Here is a 13,996-nt window from a genome sequence, read left to right on the forward strand (position 1 = left end):
CTTTCTAGGCAAAATATGATTAAATGCTAAATCATATATTTAATTATTTTAAATAATAAGTCTAAGTGTGCAATATTATGTCTGTAACCTTAAGAGATTCCAAAGTGTTGACATCTTATTATAATAATTGCAATCCCACTTTTTTCTCTTCCCGTACTCTTTTCTTCCTTTCTAGACAAAATATCAAGAACACTGAAATATGCGTTTACTTATTTTAGAATAGAAGTTCCAATAAGACATTTCGTGTCTTTAGACATGAAGAATTCCTAGATATAAAGGCCTTAATATAATAATTGCCACCCCAATTCCTTCCTTCTACGTCGAATTTTCAAATATCCTTTCCTACTGGTAACGTATATAACAAATCCTATATCCATATAGTGTACAAATTTCAAATGAGCTTACCTGTGGCTAAAGTGGCAACTTACATAACAAACCCTATTTAGAGTACAAATTTCAAGTGAGTTTACGTGTGGCTAAGCGATTATCGTACGTGCGTTTGGTGGGGAAGATCCTTGTTCGATTCTCGGCGGATGCACATGTGGTTCAGATCCCACTTTAAACTGTAAGCTCAAGTCTCATATAGCCTCACTGCTCAACGGGATGCTAAATCAATATCAAGTACAAATTTCAAATGTTTGTTTATCTTAAGCAACCTCGTCTAAACGTAGATCAGTCAATTAGTTAGGATTTCTTTTATATAAAGGAATTGTTCGATTAAAGGATGTGTATTTGTTTCTATCAATCTAAATTTTAATATCTAGGTAGAGTGTGATGTTATGCTAATTTTTTTTCACAAGATAAAAGTAATCTGTTTTATTTGGCAGAAGGTAGTACGAGTGGTCAATGTTAATTTGATATGTCCTGGCGTACGGCGCTACCAATTTCTCACTATATATATATATATATATATATATATATATATATATATATATATATATATATATTGGAAAATCAGATCACATGTCCATTGGACAATTAATCCGGTTAATATCATACGTAGTGTGGTAGATATTTGCAAATGAAACCTCCTCCCACCGAAATTCTCAAGACCATGTTGGATAAAGTGGAATTCTAAGTCTTTCCAAGTCCTTCTAATAAAATTCTTAGTTTCATGAGGGCTGGGTTGCCCACAGGCAGATTTTAAGCTCAAGATGCGCCCATGGGAAGAGAATATTTCATAAGATAATTTTTCATTGAAAATGCTTCAATTAAACTGGATAATGATAAATTTGGGAGAATAGAGTAAGTACATTTGAGAAACAGAATGGTGGAGAATTGCAAATTTCGGGGAGAATGGTAAATTTGGAGGTGCAGAAGCTCAAATTTGGATAATTGTAAATCTGGAGGTGAAGAATAGTAAACTTGGAGGAAAATTGTAAATTTATTGGTGAAGAATGGTAAATTAGGGGAAAACTGATAAATTTGGGGATGAAGGATGGAAAATTTGGGGGTAAAGAATAGTAAATATATGGGTTGTTGTTGTTATGATGGTCATCCCTGTATAAGTGTGTTGTGAACTTTCACCACCTTTGTTTCTTAGCCAATTGCTCTATGTAAAGAAATATTCTTTTGAAACAAACTGAAATGTTAATTATGATTTTACTTACTTATATACGGTGGTTATTCCAAAACACTGGGGACGCAGGGAAACTGGTCTTGCAGCTGTTAGCAACATTGTTGTGTTTGTTGTATTCCCTTCTCCCAAACAAGCCTGCACGTACCTCGCTATGGTACTTAGTCTTAATTTGGCAGTCGTTTGTAATGAAGCTCCTGCGTTGCGCTGCTGCCAAGTACGAGGTTAGTGCGGTTATTTGGTTTGAACGCAAAAAGTTCAGAAACATCTGCAAAGGGGTGTAGGGAGTTCGCAGTTGGTCGTACTGAAATTTAAAACGAAGAAAGAAGCGGAAAACCTTTAATTTTTCTAGTCACGTCTAGAAGGTTGAGAAAACCAGTGACTAGACCTTGTTTCCTAAGATGAAAGAACATTTGCCTGGAACGCGCTTCAGAAGCGCGATGAAATCAAAGATGAGGCTTCTTGAAGAACATAGTGGCAGGCAAGGGCATACAAAAGCTGCTACAGCGCATACAAAAATACATCAACTGAATTGAGAATTATGCAAAAAAAATGTACAAGCTTTAAAATGATGTAAAGGTTATTGAAAATAAACGTTTCTTTGTGTTTCTAAAGAAAAGGAACGAAAAGTTACTTTTGGGATTACCCTCGCATATCCCTTAGATTTCGATATCATTCCGGTATTTGAATGGATAATGTGGAAAACTCTTCGGCTTAGAATACTAGTCACGGAAACCCAAAAAGCTCAAAAATAAACAAAAAAGACAAAGAAAACGACAATTTCACACTTTCAAATACACCACATCACTCGCTGCTAATTTTCACAAAGAGAACTTAACAATTATTACACACCACTTTTGGCATCCTTCCTGCGGATAAGCAGAGACAATAATCAGCCAAAAATCAGGTGTTGGGTCTGAAAACAGACGTTGCCTGTTACAATAGTCAAAATGAACTGTCATATGAACTGAAAAAAATATTCTGTAACTATGAGTTTATTATATGAAACTAGCAACTTTTAAAATGGTAAACAAAATAAAACTAAAATATAAAAGAATCTAGTTATGTGCTATTACACACGATCATAGATAGAAAAAGTAAAACCTGTAACACCACGCATTAATTTAGTTGAGAAATCACTACTTCCAATAGATTCAAGTACGGGCATGAATGTAATAAAGAAGTTTTCAATAGATACCCATAAAGGTTGGTTTATTCGACATCATATTAGTTCCATTATTATAGTCTTTTGGTTTTCATATTAAGATTACAGTATTTTACCTTGTCGATAATAGTAGTGTAAAATAACCAAATTTAGAACTAATCATAGGCAATTAAGTTGCCAGAAATAACTCGCAAACCCATTATAGTCGTACTTACAGTGTATGAGTGAACAATAATCAAAGCTAAATTAGTGATGCAGTACCTTGTTAAATCGAGAGATCATTCCTCTTCCTCCTCACTAATTTCAAACCGAAACTAATGAGAATAAGATTCCATGAAAACATGCGCTTGTGAAAGACTAAGTGCTTTTAATAACCCCAATCCCTAGGGGATGCCCCAAAACAAAGTGTTTTGACAGAATTTTTACATGGTTAATACTGGAAAATGGATTTGCATGTATATCTGTAAACTTACAAAATGTTGCGAATTTTATCCCTCGTTATCTCCTTATTATTTGTATATTGCAACCAGAAACAACAGGATTATTTCTGGAAGTTGAAGAAGAATACATATTAAGTTCTACTAAAATCACATAAGTTTTGCGAGAGCTCTCCTTGAACAAACAGAGACACAAATGCAGATCAAGTCCAATGGTGAAGTTTCGTTATGCTCACTTCAAATGTGTTGAAATGAAGTAACAAGAGCTACGATGTCGAGCAAACATCCATCCATCCGTAAGGTTCTTTCCTATATCACAATATTACAAGACTTATGACTCATCCTTGTAATAATCATTATCTGAAAACATTTAACCTCACGAATATTGTACATTTCAGTCAATAAGTACACAATGGTTTTAGAACTATTGCCTCTTCCCTACTTATATTTTTATCATGTGTAAGAAACTCACTTACTTTTCCTTTGTTGGACCTTAGGTCTTACCAAGAGAATATCGGGATTGTACTTAATAATAAGACCGGAGCCACTTCCTTTCCAACTACAGACACTTTCTTAATTAATAACATGTTAATCTGTTACCTTCACTTTCGGTTGTTTATTACCGTATATTTAAATCATATGGGGGAGGGGAGACGCAAATAAAAATCATCGTTAAAAAGTAATGATAAGTTTAAAGTTAATGAGTGACAATTAACCGGAAGGTAAATTAAACTAATCTTTAATTTAGAAATTTCTTGGAAATGGAAGCTACCATATTTAGTATCTGAGTGGAATAGTTTTTCAATGCTCACCATAGCATTACATGAAAATTGACAACAATCCTCAAATCAACATACAAGAAATGGAGACTTAGATCAGAAAAATTGCTTTATAATTGTATGTATAATAAAGGCGACAAACGCTTCGGCCAAATATGAATTTCTGTTTCCCCGAAGAGGCTGACTGTCGATAATTGGGTAACTTAAGACGTTTAGCCAAGTGGGAGAGCTTAACTATTCGGTTTCCCTCCGCGCCCACGTATTTTTTTAATGGCTAGTCCATTTTTCTTACTTCAGTCTTGCCCACATATCTTATAAACATCCACCTCACAGATAAAACATGTCTTTCCTTGGTTCCCCATTTTAATCTCTAGAAAACAAATAGAAAGTTATAACACGTTCTTAGCCCTAAACATAAATATTATTTTCCTTCGTTTGCTTTTAATACTACATTTCCTACTTATTTAAATTTAGACACCATTATTTACAAGAAGATGTGCGTTGCAGTTAGTAATAAATGCCTGTCATTGGAAGCAGCATAGTTTCGCAATTGTCGACAATAACATAAATGGTCCGGACGGCCAGAGTTCCTCTTTTATTCCAATATCGTGCTGCTTTGATTTTGAGTTTGATATCCGTTTTAGCAACAAGACTATATGATACGTGGATCTGCAGTTTAACGTGAGACCCGAAACATACGAGCTCCCGCCTGGAATCGAAAGCAGATCTCCCACGCCAAAGGCGCATACGCTAACCGTTTTGCCACTTCGGAGCTTTCAATACACAAGTTGTTCTAGTTCTAAATGCATTGTCTAGAGCGTGAATCAGGCTTGCCAACCATACGACCATTTATCGTGTTATACGATAATTTAAGCCTTAATCTATATAGGATAACGCCCTTGTGATAATAGGTGAATATACGATAATGTTAGAACGTACACCTTCTTGAAGTTTTTGAATGTGCAAATAAATTGTAGATGTGAATTAAATAATTATAAAACAACACACAGGTTGTTAAGAGTTGTTCCCGTTAAAATAAATCAATAACGATTTGATAATTGGCAAATGGTAACCCAAAATCCACTCTTTAAATTCAAACGTTTACGAGGTTTTGGAAATATTGTTATTGTGCAGATTAGTGTTAATAAGAATTTAAAAAAAACTGTGAGGACAGTGACACCGATTTGTAGTTCGAAACTGAATATTACTACTTAAGTTTATCATATATTATTGCTATTATTAATAGTATTATGCTTATTTCTACAATTATCATGTGCGTAACGAACATACGGCATTTTTTTTAAATATACGACCATTTTAAAGACGAACATCGATAATTTTTTTTATCTGAGGTTGGCAAAACTGATATGAATGGGCCAATGGTTGGATGGGTACTGATTGACCATTGGCCACACATTTATTTATTTATTGTATATTGGATTTTCGATAATGACTAATGCCTTGTGAAACGTGTATTTTTACATTTTTTCTGTGGATTTACTGTGTGAGTGCATTAGCAGAAAACATAATTAAATACCAGAAGGCAACATTGTTTGTACAAGACCTACAGTTGGCCAGCAACAAAAGACGCTAAATGCTGCATTGACATAATTTTCTAATTTCTTTCTCTGGTAAGTGTATAATTTCAGGGGCCTCATATATAAAGAGCAGAGGCAATTACCCCCTAAGTTTCAAGTATATATACATTTTTCTCAATAGTATATAATATACACTCATAAAAACATGAAACCACTTGTATCGGAGACCCTTGTACCCTTCAAGGAAAAACTAAAATGACAGCTGTATAATTTACGTACTTGTTATGTAAGTATTGAATTATGACAATAAAATAAGAGAAACCTCCTTTTTACACTGCCATCTTATATAATAATGCTGTATCAGAGATCAATATCAACGACTTCAACATATTTGTGAGGGATTTGTTCTTCTTAAATGCCCTGGATTTTGGATCCTCTTGGCAATTCGCCGTAAGGTGCTGTCGACGAAATTAATCTGAAGAGAGTTTGAAGTGGAAGATGTTGTTAATTCAGCACTGAGTTGAGGATCTCTTGACTAATCCTCGGTAGCTGAGACTTATAACTGTAAACGGCTAAGTTGTCAAGTTCTGGCTTGGAGCAGAAGGCTTTTTTTATGATACTACTGAGAGTAGACCTGACTTCTTAACAAAACAGTGAGATGCTGCAAGTAAAAATCGTTCGCTGCAAATTTAACAACACAAGGAGATAACCAATTGGAGAGACAAAACTCAAAACCCGCTATATACGTTGACCTGTGAGAACAGTCAATGTACAGTAATTTCTACACCTGTAATTTCTACACCACTCCTTTCTTCGTCTCTCTTAATTTTTGTGTGTCACACCTTCATTTCAAAGTCCCCATTACTGTCAAAAGCCGTCTATAAAAATTAAATACACGTGCCTTCTTCGAAGCCACTAGTTCTTCGAAGGTGGCCCACTACTATCTTTTAAAAACTACACCTAAAGCCCTGACGGCACCTTTCTCAAACCCACGCACACGCTGTTTGTCCACCACAAAGTTCACTTGGCGGGGGCTGGGATCGAACCCGGGACCCCAAACAACAGATGTGAACGCTCTACCACTGAGCCACCGCGGCCCCCATGGTCATTATTATCTTTGCTAACTATAATATAGTAACTTGCTTTTTAGCTAAAATATTATAATTAATTAAATGGTACGTCAACACTGCTGAAAGTGAGTGACCAGAAAGGTTATTTCTGCTACTGAACTATTAATGTCTAATAGAAGCATTATTTTTAAATATATATATCTTAACAACCTCCTCGCGTCGTGCCTATAGAATTCGGGGATGACAGCGTTGTGACACAAAGAAGTTGCTTTTACTTATTGTCTGAAATGAGTAGGTTTGAGTACATCTAGTTGTTAGCGAGAGGATTAATTTGCATATTACAGAAACACTCCACTTCATCTAGAATTTCATGTATTTAAAATTAACGAAAGGTGTAATAGTGTAATGGTGTTGTACTAGCGGATATGACTTAATACATCAGATCACAGTACTCAGACGTCTAGAGCTTCGATCACAAGTAACGCTTATAACTGAGGTACACATACCTTTTTAGATGTTCAGGTTTCTTGGGATGACGAATATCCACTCCTGGGCTTTCTCTGGACGACTTAGTATCGCCAACTCGGCTTTATCACAGTTAGCCGACTAAGAGCCAACCATCAATAGCTTGTCGCTCGTAAGCTGAGAATCCTCGTATCAAACTCCAACTTCTGATCTCAACTTCTGAGGACCGACTTCTGATCCTGAATTCCTCTGGATCTGGGTTTTTGTTCTTCTTTCCAGACGATGGAATTCGTCATTTCATGACTTGACGTTGGTTACCTCAACTATTGGTCAAACTTTCGTTGCAGACCGCATTACATTGTGACTGAATTCCCAGACTGTCAATCTCTGCGAATTCTGAATATTATGCCATATCCGAATTGTGTCTGTGTTAACAAATGGTTTCGTTACATCTTTCAAGCTTACATTCATTTCCTTAATTCTGTTTACATCATCCTGCGAGTTAGCGTCTCGACAGGATTTCATGAATATCAAAACACAACCATGTGTAACTGATTACATAAACAGACAGACAATAACCAACAATAACAATAACACGTGCCGTACATATCACAATTTCACATCTTTATAATTTCTCAATTTAGACTTGACTTTAAATTATAATTATTCCAATCACCTACTGAAATCCTATAATCCTTTAATATGTATCAACAATATATATGCGTTTTGGACAAAACCTTTGGCACTGTAGTTTTGATCAATTTCGGGGGATTACATGAACCCGGGACATCTTGAACCGTATATATGGTTATAATATGAGTATTCGATGTGAGAGGTATTGATTCGATTACTGATAGAAGCCGAAAAATCAATCATATGGTGCGAATCCAACGTCTCATATAGTCTTCATAAGCTTCAAATCGAGAACAGTAACCTCTGCTTAAGTAAGTCAACCACTTATTTAGCTCTCAGATAATCTAATCTCATTTGAGGCATTGAGTTTGTAAATTACTGTTTTCTTATTGTATTTATCTAACATAAAAGGAACATAAATCGTATTGTGATTAAAATTGTTGTTATTACTAAAGAAAAAGTACTAGAGAAAAATGATATTTTTAAACATTCCTCAATATTTATATTACCGTTACTTCCGAAAATTTTCTGAAGAAATGTTAGTACATCAGAATCTCATTGCGCAACACGACAGTTGTTGAGCTGGTTCTAAATATTGATTTCCGATACTGAAGGATACAGTGTTACATTTATCACTGACATCGATTTTCAACACTTAAGCGAGAGATTGTTAAACTGGAGATAATCTCCAACCGTAAACATCTGTATTGTAGGGCAAATACAGACACTGTCACCGGCCTGAACATTGTTATCCTTACATTGTGACGGAAATTGATTTCCGACAGTTAAACATCAGACAGCTAGACTAACTAACTAACTAACTAACCCTATAGTTTATGAAACCCGGAGGTTCAATGTCACGTTAACAAAAGTCCTCCACTGACTTCTGTCCTTAGCCAACTGGATCCATTTCTACTTTGTATTCCTATTTCTGTTAGATTCATCTAAATATTGCCCTCCCATCTGCGCCTAGGTCTTCTTAACGGTCTTTTTCCAATACTCTTCCAGTGAAATATTGAAAGCGTTCCTACCTTCTTCCATTCTGTCTACATAACCTGTCCACCTGAACCTTCTACAGTTGATGAACCTAACAATGTTTGGTGAACGGTATAAATTATGTAGTTTTTCGTTATAAAGTTCCCGCCATTCACCATTCCCATTCCTCTTGGGTCTTTACATCCGTCTAAGAATTTTATTTTCAAATACTTTCATTCTACGCTCTTCTAGCAGAGTAAGGGACCATGTTTCGCAACCATATAGCACAAGAGGCATGATTACCTTTTTAATTATTTTAAGCGTCAATTTCTTTGACAGAATTCGCGATGACAAAAGATATGGAAGGTAATAATAACAAATTCAATGTTTTCAGTTGATATTTAATTTCTTCGTGAATATGGATTTCGTCTGTTAACATTGATCCTAGATACTTGAAAGTATCCACTTTGTCGAAGGTATTATTTGATATTTTAACCTATCCACTATTTGCAATATTACAATTCCGATGAACTTCCATTTCCTGCAAAGGTTTAATAAGATCTTTGCATTTCTTTCTATTATTCTCCTGTCATCAACTATTATATTTACATCATGAGTATACGCCATAACCTGGTGAATACCATTTAGCTCTAGGGCCCAGGTTGCTATCTTTGATTTTCTTTACAGTGTACTCCAGGATAAAGTTGAATAATAATAGCGACATCGCATCTCTTGTTTTAGGACATTCTAGACATGAAATCTCGTAGACAAGAATTTTTATATTCGGACTTTACTTTGGATTTCATTTAAACATATCTTAATTAATCTACCTAGCTTTTTCTGTATTCGAAATTCTGTAGGAATGTTGTACAATGTTTCCTTCCTGAGTAGTAAGCCTTTCTAAAACCAGTACCGGGGTATCGTATTCCAATTTCTTTTGTTCGATAGTTGTCTTCGATAGTAGTCTTCGCCTAAATCCGATTTGGTAGTCTCCAATAATTTCATTTGCATATGGGAACAATCTTGCTAATAGAATGTTTGAGCTGCTAAACAGCTAGACTGGACGATGAAATTGATTTTCAGCACTAAACGGCTGTGTTCTCATCGGTTGTCAAGTAGGTGACTATGGCTGAGTGATCTCGTGCGCGTTCTGCTTCGGATCCTAAGACACAGTCTATTGACGTTTCGAGTCCCTCTGAAGTGCATGGTCGGTTTTTCATTGTCCTCGATATTTCTGTGTCCGTACCCCTGACCGTTGCAGATTGGTAAATTTTCTAGTTGAGGCGAATTAAAAAGAAAAAAGCAATTGATAAGCGTCTTCGCCTTCGTTAAATGTGGTACCGGGTTTGATTCCTGATGGGAGAGCATTGAAGTCATTGAACTCACTAGATTGGTGCTTGAAATTATATCTGATACTAACCTAGTATCAGAGAGTTCTAAGCTGTAGTAGCTAAAGTTGTTTGCTCATATTCTTAAATTTCACAAGTTTTTTTTTTCAAATTTGTATTGTAGACTATCACAGCAAATATCAATCCATAAACATTTTAACAAATGGTGTCTTAGGCATGAACGTTTATTTATTATATATTTTCAATATATTTATTGCTAGTCATATTTTTCTACTCGCATCTGGAGCAAGGCTCATTAATTTTTGTTTTTAGTGGAAATTAGAGATCTGTGTAAAAACAATTACAATATGTTTAACATCATGTTAATACCTCAACATTTGGTTCATATCTGAACTATGACATTCAGAGTCGGATCCAGGATTTTCTGATGGGGTGCACCAATAACTACCAATCACACTGAAACTCTTCAAAGTGGCATGTGACAATATTCTTTACTCCTTACAACACTGGTACATAAGAGTGAGGTGGAATATTTTACAGAGAGTCGCAAGTAATATGCAGAAAAAATTCTTCTCTCCTCGTGGCTTCTGTTTCCTTCTCTACTTGTCAAATGTTATGTTTTGCTTGGTGAATGCTTTTCCTTTAACCTTCAGAAAATCGACTTAAACTATTGTTTTTACAATGCTCTGCTTTCTCTTACGCCCCAAACAAAACATGATGGCAGAAAGTATCGGAAAGTACTACTTTTTCACTGCTAGCTTCTCATTTTAGATAGCCATATTTACAACGAAGTGGAAGGGGTACACGTGCACGGTGCAGCCCCCTAAATCCGGCCCTGATGACATTAATACGTAGTGTCTCGCCTGGGATTATAATAAGGAAATCTGATCTTAATAATATGATCAGTTTCAGAACTTTTTTCTAATGAGTGAGCAATATGAGCAATTTACAGTATAATTTTGAATCAGCTGTCGAAAACCCAATTTAATGGCATTTTGATTGTACACGCATATGTTCTTACATATTTATGATTCAGATAGCAATTGATCCACGTAATGAATTTTAAAATTCTCACAACGGAAATTATCGTTCTAGTGATTCGAGATATCCATGTGTAGATCAAAAACCAATTTATATTTTTAAAAAAAATATACACATTTCACTTCTAATGCAAACTAGACAGGTTAAACTAGTCGATCAGCTATTCAATAAGTAATAGTAAAAACAATAAACTACAAAATAAAATAGAAATACCAAAACCATGTAATATATCTTTATGTTTCTATATATATATACACACAAACACACATTTATAACTTCTGTCATAAATACAGAAAACTATATCAACTAACATTTTAAATTATTTCTTATTCCATTGCATTCTATTCGACAGCTACGTGCTTTGTGATAAAAAAAAATAGCGTGGTCATATTGTTCTTCATTATATAAATATTGATTTTGTCTGAATTCAACGGAAATGAGAGAAAACAAAGTTCTATAACGATCTGCCATTTCCTTTGTACATGCACACAAAATTGTATATAGTCATATTTGGTGTGTTTTACATAATAAACCACACAAAAGACTGAGGAATGATTTTACAAAAACACAAATGAAAATGAAAATTGAATTTGACAATTAAAACGTGTCTTTGAATATCAAATAAAAATATCATTTTTTTTATTGTCATTGAGAATTTCCTTTAATGTCAAGTTATAATAAAAGTAACACATTTCTACTAAATATCTGCCGCTTGACAACACACACAAAAAATATTAACAACGATATCAATCTGCAAATAAATCATTGAATATCTGTATATTTATTCATTACCTTGTACGTTGTACCATCTATAATTTTCATTGTAGATCAAACAAAAAAGCTATATATGTATGGTCACCAACAAAACTGAGTATTCATACTCTACAATCTAACGTTGGAACGAGTTAATCAAATAGAATGCAGTTTTTTTCTTTTCTGTGTAGAGATTTTGTCATACATCAACAAAATACAACGTTATTTTTTTACTTTGAAATTCAGTAGTTATTAAGGAATGAACATTCATGGTTATGGCGTCTGTACCCCCTTGAATGCTAACTATATCTAAATGTTAATAAGACGTCTTACACAGGCCCTATTTAGGTAAGTGCTGTTCTGTGCGGCAGAGGGGCAGAATTTAGGAGGCGGCAAAATTTTGGAATTTTTAAGATTCACAACAAAGTAATATTTAACACTAGAAACTCGTAGAGTCCCGCGCAAGCGCTAGAAGATATGTTAATCTGTTTCATTCACTCTAATTACAGTAGTTACTAATTAGCTAGCTTATCTGACTATTTTTAAAAAGTCGTTCTCTCCCATTCCCACCTCAAGAGATGAGAATGAACTTAAACATCGTTTTCGATTATTTTAAAAATTCCCCCATGTCACTGTCATGGGGACTTTGTAACCCATATATCAGCTCAGGTGTGACTTAGGAACCTGGAACAGGTCATTTAGATCATTTCTCTGGTAGCTTTAAAACATTAAAATTTCATGTTTCTAGCTATTATGGTTCTCGAGTTGAAAAGCTACCACATCATAATCATCATTGAAAGAATTAGGCCATTTAACCTTCCATATCACGCGTTGTCAATTGTAAGATCAAGGCACGCGCACGGAGTCTCACTCCGCAATATTTATTTATCTTATTTTAATATGTATCTTGTTTCGAAGCGATATTAAATTGTTTAACGTTTTCTTTGCATTTTTTTTTTTTACAATTGCCCAAGTATATTTTACAGCAGAAACTCTTTTAACAGTTTTAAGAAAATTAATATTTCTCTATACGCGGAGTGTGACTGCGGCGCGTGCTACGGCGGGTTAAAATTACGTTGCAACGTTTGTAACTTGTAATATTTAAACTGCTACTTGCCAAGAACTGGTATGTTTGCAAACTCACGGCTTGTTCTTCTGTTTGTGACATAAGTTTGTGCGACGGGGGTGGGGGGCATATTATTTAGAACACGTTGGTACACAATATATAAATACGGGCCTGATCTTACATTATATTACGTGTTTTTCTTTTTCTCCTCACGTCAGCAATCTTTCAAATGATTTGAAGGAGCTTTCTATTTCTCCCTATTCTGAGCCAGACTTTTAATTTTCATGAAGACTTTTCTCTATGTCTTGTATTATTTAACTTATATATTTCAAGCGCGTATTCCTCTAGAAATTTTATTCCTTGTTCCATTCCGTCCATAGCTAATTGTGTGATTCTTTCATGTCTCATAATGTTTCCAATATCTAGACAATATCCATTCTATCTCTTCTTTTAATGGAAGCCGCAGTTACTCATTGGTAAGGCTCTCTTCTCTGATGTGTGTGTGTGTTAGGTCCTTTGTTCGATACCACCTCTCGCCAAGTAAAGGACTTTGTGGTAGATGAGCATAGTGCTCATTGTTTTTTTTTTGGGGGGGGGATCTCCAGTTTCCTTCACTTTCTCCATTCCATCATGTTGTTCCATTATCACCATCACGTCCTCTTTAGCTTCGATGCACAAATGTAGCTGTTAAGCTAGAAATTTTATTTCATTTCAATTTTTTTTCTTTTCCAAATAGTTTTTCAGCATACTCCTCTTTTCGGCTATTTTTCCAATACTATTCTTTTATTTGATATCTTATTCACGTATCTAATATACACAAAAAGGAAGATTTAGTACTAGTGAGATGCTGTTTAAGATTGAGCATATACTGTATGTCTACTTAAAATATGATAGTTTCGCATTGATATCCAACACCTTCCTTAATGCTGGCACTGGCCAAAAGTAAGCCACCCGCTTTAATGTAAATTTCTAGGTACAGCTTAAATTCGCGATCTTACACAGATTGTTTTTTTTTTTTTTTTACGACGGCATTCACTAATATTGAATGCTGTTTCAAAAAATATTTATTTCCCATTTGAATTCCTTGGACCTTACACTTGACGCTCACCTTTCCATATCACACTGAGAACTCTCCAGTTAATTAATTAA

The 13,996-nt window shown here is 34.8% G+C and overlaps 1 protein-coding gene across 2 annotated transcripts in view; it reads left to right on the forward strand.

Annotated features, from left to right (window-relative positions):
* The window catches only part of LOC145680609 (cubilin-like), a 1,259,764-nt gene that overhangs the window by 516,839 nt on the left and 728,929 nt on the right, over positions 1–13,996 (forward strand). The window lies entirely within an intron of this gene.

The sequence above is a fragment of the Thermobia domestica genome, chromosome 3, assembly GCF_964235325.1.
Source record: "Thermobia domestica chromosome 3, izTheDome1.hap1.1, whole genome shotgun sequence".
In the NCBI taxonomy this organism is placed as follows: domain Eukaryota; kingdom Metazoa; phylum Arthropoda; class Insecta; order Zygentoma; family Lepismatidae; genus Thermobia; species Thermobia domestica.